This window comes from Solanum pennellii, chromosome 1 (genome assembly GCF_001406875.1).
Source record: "Solanum pennellii chromosome 1, SPENNV200".
In the NCBI taxonomy this organism is placed as follows: Eukaryota; Viridiplantae; Streptophyta; class Magnoliopsida; order Solanales; family Solanaceae; genus Solanum; species Solanum pennellii.
Genome location: NC_028637.1, coordinates 62,201,133 through 62,209,087, shown reverse-complemented (window position 1 = coordinate 62,209,087; position 7,955 = coordinate 62,201,133).

Genomic DNA, 7,955 nt, shown 5'->3' with positions numbered 1-7,955 from the left:
TATATATATATATATATATATATATATATATATATATAATATTGGATTACCATTTTACCCCTTCATTATATATTATAAATTAATTAATTAAATAGTAAAAATAAAATTATAATTCATCCAAGGCTTAATTATGAATATGTTTCACGTTCAAAAATATATTTTGTGTGTTTAGATAAATAAAACGTCAAAACATTTTAAGTTCTTGGTTACATTAATTTAGGAAACAATTAATATTTAAAGGAGACTGATTTTTAAAATGTTGACATACTAAATGTTAATAATAGCTAATACAATGATAAGAAATAATGATTTCTCATTTTACAAGCCTTCCAAAATTAGTTTATACATTTCGGTAATGATTATAAATAATTGGTATATAATTTAATAAATTAATTACTATAAAACCTTGCAACAGCTTATGATTTTATATGATTTTCTATAACATTAATATTATAAGTTCAAAAATACATTTAAGGAATAAAAATAATTTCAGAAAGAGTCTTTTTTACTACCCCATTAACTACATATACATACAATGTATGCTATTTATCTATGTCATTTATTAAATTAATACATTTATATTACCTTTAGCTCGTAGTTATTAAATTTTGCAGAAATTGAAGAGTTGTCTCTTCATTATTCAGCAGAAATTTTTATATTTGTCAATTTCCTCCATATATCAGCTAACGATTTTGCATTACTCTTCTTTTAGTCAACATACTTTCTTATTTATGGTTAGGTAAATATCTTCTATTGATTTTTTCTTATCTTCCTCTTATTACAATTTTACATTTTTATTCCAATCTATTGATACTATTTTCTTCAATTTTATCTTTCTTTTTTTTTAAAAAAAATAAAATAAAATAAAATAAAAGTTGTGTGCAATCCATATTATAATGCAAAGAGGAAAATTGACTCTGTCTCTATATATATACTGACAGGTCATTATAAAAGTTTTGCTTCATTCCATCAAGAAATGCGATTTATTCCTCTCATGTGAATTTTTGTAGATACATTAGAATGACTAAAATTTTATAAAAATATATATATACATTGTAATGAATAATAAAATGTAATAATTGCAAAATAAGAATAAAGACTTATGACAATAAAAAATACATGGATAACTAAATTAAGAAATCTAATAGAGAAAAAAAAAGACAGAAATAAATTTAAGAAAAATTACAATGTAGATATTATTCTTATAAGACTGATGTATATATAGATGAAAAATAAGTACAAAAATAAGTACATAACTCTCTGAGTTCTTATCGACTCCTTCCATATCCTATCAAAATTCTAGAGTCTTCTTCATTACTTTAACTATATGATAAAAATAATAGCCTAATAATCTTGGTAGGGGTTCCACGAGATAAAGAAGTTGAATATATATAGATAGAATAGAAGGAATATCAAAGATATCTTAAAGTTTTAGTTTAAATATTTGGAGGTTATGAATATTAAAAGATAAGAGTTATTGATATTAAGGGTATAAAAGTTGAATAAGTAATTAGAAAATAATAATAAATAAATGAAGAATATGAAAAAGAAAATTAAAGTTAGCAAACCATGTATAAAGAACAACTAAAGTTCTTATCACGTAATTAAGTATCAATGAATTGAAATTTGTGAAGCTAGAGTCATTCTTTAATAATAATCAGGAAACATTATCAATGTGTGCGTCTCCATTTGGCAGATTTGCACCCTTTAAATTATTAAACTTCGTTGTTTATCATAAAGGATATACTTTATCCACATAAATTATATTATTTATGAGAGGGGTTAAGGAAAAAGTTATGAGAAGAGAAAAAATATAGCAATTAAGGTAGAGATTTTTTTTTTTTAAAAAAATAATTATAATATACTTATAGGTTACAGACGATTAATATTGATAAATTAGATATTAATTAGAAATTAATCTTAGGAAGTCTAAAAGTCATTAACATTTTAATTAAACTTATACAATTAAATATTTAAATATTTTATAGCAATTTAATTTATAAAAGGGTAAAATCGTAATTAACGTTCTAACTTTTTTTGGTTCATGCTTTTACTTTTTTTGGTTCATGCTTTTAGTAATATATGATGTTTCTATGGCATTGTTGCAAACTTTAATGGAACTTTAGACCAAAGTAGTCTTTATGGAGTGAATATATGCAGAACAAATATTGTAGGAGTAGCATCCCTACTTGGTAATGTGGAAAGTTGGAGGAGGTGGATCACCAGTTCATAAGAAAATGCTACAAGCTCTAATACAACACCAGATCCTGTGGCAGCCAAGAAGAGGATTAGCTTCGAAATGACATGATAACTAGAAAAGTTTAGCCTTTTAGGTGATCTCCATAGTATCACAAGGGACAATTTTGAATGGGATGAAAGATACTCCAAGGTAGAAGATCTAACTAATCTAGGGGAATGGAATGAAGAGTTAGTAAATGAGATTCTCCCATCAGAGCTGGCAGAACATACCTTGCTGGACGTTAGATAGAAAGAGGGAATTTTTGTTGTTAAATCAGCTTGGAACTACATTCGACATAAGGAAGTGTCACAATCCAAAGTATACCCTAGATGTAACATGGTGTATAGGACCCCGAGAGGTCCTACACAAGCCACGTAGCATATATCATACAAGATAATAAAAATAAACAATTGAAAAGATAGAATTTTCATATTTTAAAGAGTTTGGCAAGCGAAAATCTAACATAAGTTTCAATAAGCCATTAATACATCGCAAGGAAAGTAATTGGGATGTAACTCATATATCATATACAAAGTATGAAAATGGAAATGACATAAGCTATACAAGTATATCAATCTTCGAAACATGAGGACTCAACAATCTTCAAAGCCAAGGAAACCCACTAGTCACGTTTATGGGAGGTAGGAGCGTCAGATCCTACATTAGTGAAACAATATAGGCACACATATGCATGATTTCATGAAATGTACTTATAAGTATGGAGTAATATGCATAAAATAGACATGGTAGCATGAATGGCTTAAAAACAGGTAGACATGATCATCCTTTGAACATTATGACTTAGAGAACTAGTGACATGTAAATCATGGAATATGGTCAAATACATAAAGGACATAAGAAAAACTTGAAGTAACATAGTCTTTTTGTGGGATATTAGCTTTGACCAACAATAAGACCGTGCAAGCTATATCATGGAATCTGATATATTCCTCATATCCAAAGAAGGGAAATCTACTTGCCAAGGTAGAATCAATACATATCATCTTTTACTAAAGTAGATTCACTAGATAGGTCATTTAAGATCATCCTATGGGGGCATGTAGTTAGGGACTAGAGTTTGCTACTAGACACTATCCTATTTGAGCCTCCATCATAGACCTCTTGGTGCTAAGTCTAAATCTCAACGGAATAGGTAAAAGTCAATTTTATAATATAACATAAGAAAAATAATGATCAATACCAATACACATATTTAATATCAAAACATAGAATAACTCCTTAACAAAATTCAACATGGATGAGAAAACCTCACCAATGTGAATCCATATGTGAGAAATATCTTTCACAATCATCATCATAACAATATATGATAAAACCCTTCACAATAACATTGATACTTCCTTTCAAAGCATCGCAAAATCATTTGCAATAATTTTATAAAAACATGCATATCTCCATAAACTCATAGTTCATAGGTTCATAGTTGAAAACCATAAATTAGACACGGGTCAACATAATTTAAACTCAATTCATGTAATAACATTAAATAATGCATTAAGATACTTAATAAAAAATAATAAATTATAATTGAGTAAAACCTATTAAGATTGAATTGAAACCCTAGCTTGATCAATTGAAATTGAATTGAGAAATTTGAAACCTTGGGGAACCCATGGAATAATGGATTCCATGGGTGAACGGCCACATACCTTACTACTTAAAGCCCGCAAAGAATGATGATTTGGAGACTTGAATTTGAATCCTAGCTTCTTCCTCTTCCTCTTCCTCTTCCTCTTCCTCTTCCTCTTCTTCTTCTTCTTCTTCTTCTTCTTCTTCTTCTTCTTAGAGGAATTTAGGGAGCAAATTTGGTTAGGTTATGGGAAATTAGGTGAATGGGGTTGAAGTGGGTATTTTTAGGACCTAAAATCTTTATATAGGGATTAGGGTAGAATACATCACAACATAGTTTTGATTTAAAACAATTTGGGAAAGGACTCAAAAGACCCTTACAATAACTGTCAAAGCCCATCTACAAACCGTACTGGTCAACCGTAGAAAAGTTTAGAAATCTTAATTTTGAAAAATATTTTGACGGACTTTATATACGACTGATAGGTCTTCCTACTGCCTGTACGCACCAACCGTCGAAACCAACTTGACCCCTTAAAATTTACTAACTTTGGGACCTACCTACGATACCTATATATGTCTCATATAAAGATTGACGGGTCGTCTCAGTGAACCTTAAAAAGGGGTACTAGGAATTTCTTTTGAAAATTTATTTTCCTCTTCCTACAATTGCCATCTGTGGCCCGTAGAAGCTGCTACGGTTCGTAGACAGGACCCATAGAACTAGATTGCATCCCAAAAAGTGTTATCTATCTTTTTGACTTTTCGATGTGTTACAAGAAGAGTCTAATAAAATCTATAAGTGGATATGGACTAAAGAGATACCACTCAAAATGATTTTCCTGACGTGGAGATTGTGGAAACTTAAGATATCGGGGGATGAGAAAGTAAGGAGATGGGGGCATTTAAGCCCCTTCAGGATGTTGGTGCTATGAATACCCATATCAAGAGACATAGACACATGTGTTCCTAAAATGAATTTTTGCTAACATGACATGATCCTATTTCTATTTTTTGTGCAATAATATAAATAAATAAGACTATCATTAGGAAAAGTCATAATGTGGTGGTGGAAGACAAATACAAAAGCTCCAAATTTTCTACACAAGAGCTTCTCCTTTCCGAAACAACTTCGATCACCGCCACACTATCAAAATCACTCACAACATCAACACATACTTTTAGAAACCAAAAGTGCAATAATTGGAGACATATAAAAAATTGAGTCAAAACGAGAATGTGGTACCTGCACTACAATCATAGGCAAACCCTTTAAGGTAGAAATTACCTCAATTCAACTTTCCTCTTACTTCCTTGATTAATTCAAATACGTAGCCACAAAAATTCCGATTAGTATGCAACTTGAATCACCCAAAATGGATTCCAGAGCACTCAAAATTGCAGTTTTAAAATGGGGAAGAAGGCTGGAAATGGGGATTTATAACTCACCAATTTCTCACTAAAAGCCACTTTTCGTCGCTAAAAGTTTGCACCAGCAAAACCAGATTTAGCTATTTTTCTAAGTCTCTTAATGAAACCTTGGGATTTGTTCGGGATCCAATAAAATAAATCATATATACTTCCCACAAAATTCGATAATTCAAACTCAATAGATTTGTCAAAACGTCCAACTCAGGTCGTCTCAAGAAAAAGTGGGTCCCACACTCAAGTTCCTTTTTAAGCCAATTTCCACAAGTCGGATCAAAATGAGCCAGAAGCCTAGGGATCCACACGAAAGGTCTTTGTAGTTCAAACTCGATAATTCTAGAGCTAATGAACAACAAAAATTCCATTCTAAGATCGTCTACATTAAGCTTTGATTGAAATCAATCGTTCAAATTTCAGATTCTCCAAACCATGGAAACTTGAAAAAAACTAAAATGAGAGACCAAACAATCAAAATTTCAGTCCTTGCAAGTCATGAATGACTCTGAGTTGCTATAAGAAATCTCTTAACACTGAAAAATTGGAAAATGGTGGAAATGACCTGGAGGGTCATTATAAGTTACTGCATTTTGCCTCGACCACGTTAACCTTTTAAAAATAATATAGTTTAGGAAACATCACTTATCATAAATGATCGCAAAACTGTCCGTACATTTACTTCCACCCCACTCATTAAGGTAAATTGCAATATTCCCTATCTCTAGTATTAGGCATCATATATGTCTAAGGAATGAGATAAATGCAAACCATCTTAAGCCATACCCTAGCTTATCTGCTTAGATGTGCAAAAGGTAATATCTGGGAATGAGATAAATGCAAACTATCTTGATTTGTCTTGAAGGAACTCCCATCGCATCTCAAATATGTCTTCTTGGGAACTAACAACATACTCCTTGGTATTATTTCAAATGATCTTGAACAATAGAAAGTTGAGTTGTTAATTGTGATTTCGGAGAGGAACATTAGAGCTCTGGGGTGTGAGTGTATGGACTCACAAAATTAATTTGGCTCAAGATTGTAACCTAAGATTTGATAAACAATGACGATTAAATCCTCCAATGCAAGAAATGGTAAAAAAGAGATTATAAAATTGTTAGATGCAGGAGTCATTTTTCCAATTACAGATAGCCAATGGGTGAGCTCGTTTTAATGTGTTCCTAACAAGTATGGTATCACAGTAGTTCTATATTAAAAAAATGATCTTGTCGCCAGAAGAATAGTGACCCGCGGGTGGCATGTATGGACTTTCGGAAGCTGAACATTGACTGAAAAGGATAAATTCCCTATGCCATTTATTTACCAAATATCTGATAGGCTTGGATGAAAGGGGTGGTATTGATTTCTTGATGGGTATTCTGGTTATTACCAGATCTCCATTGCACCAGAGGATAAAGAGAGAACAACTTTTACATGCCCTTATGGAACATCTGCAATCAAGATAATGCCCTTTGGGTTATGTAACATGCCAGCTACCATTCAACATTGCACGTTATCAAAATCGTTGCAAATATGGTGGAGGATTGCACTGAAGTGTTCATGGATGATTTCTTGGTCGTTGGAGACTCTCTTGAAAAATGCTTGAATCATTTGGACATGGTGCTTAAAACATGTGAAGATTAAAATTTGGTCCCCAATGGGGAAAAGTGCCACTTCATGGTAAAAGAAGGAATTGTGCTTGGGCACAAAATTTCGAGGGACGGTATTGAAGTTCATCAAGATAAAATCCAAGTTATTGAAAAATTACCTACGCCAATTTTGGTTAGGGGGTGTAAGAAGCTTTCTTGGTCATGCCAGGTTTTATAGGCAGTTTAATCAAGACTTCTCCAAGATTGCTATTCCATTGTGCAGGCTTCTTGCAAAAGAAATCACATTTGTTTTTGACAATACCTGTTTGGATTCTTTCAAGATGTTGAAGGAGAAAAAGTCTTCTCAAAACCATTCATCATAGAACCCGATTGAAGTCTCCCGTTTGTAACTAGTGGCTTGGTACTAGGATCTATACTTGGGCAATAGAAAAACAAGTTCTTTCTGATTCTATCAATTATTCTAGAAAAACCTTATTTTTTTTGCTCTGAATAATAACACCATAACGGAACAAATTTTGTTGGCTATTGTATTTGGGTTTGAGAATTTTAAAGCCTACTTGTTGGGCACCAAACTAATCGTGCACACAGATCGCAACTCTATGATACGTAATGTCAAAGAACGATGCTAAACTAGGTCTGATTCTGTGGGTGCTACTCTTTCAAGAATTTGACTTTTGAAGTTAAAGATAGAAAGGGGTGTGAAAATGTCACGAACCAAAACGGGTCGCGAGTGGCACCCACACTTATCCTACTATGTGAGCGAACCAACCAATCTAAACCCCAACATTTCAACCATAATAAACAAAATGTAATGTGGAAGACTAAAAACTCATTAATAAAAATCGATTAAACAACTTCTAAAAACTCAATACTTATTATTTCCAAAAACTGGAAGTCATCACCACAAGAACATCTATCCTCAAAATACTAAATCTAAGAATATTTAGGAAGCTAAAATAATAACAGCTAGTCCATGCCGGAACTTCAAGGCATCAAGACATGAAGGAGAAGATCCAGTCCAAGCTAGAAGCATTAGCTCACCCTGAGATCCGACGTGATGAAGACTGGCTAGAGTTGCGGTTGAGTTGAAGACG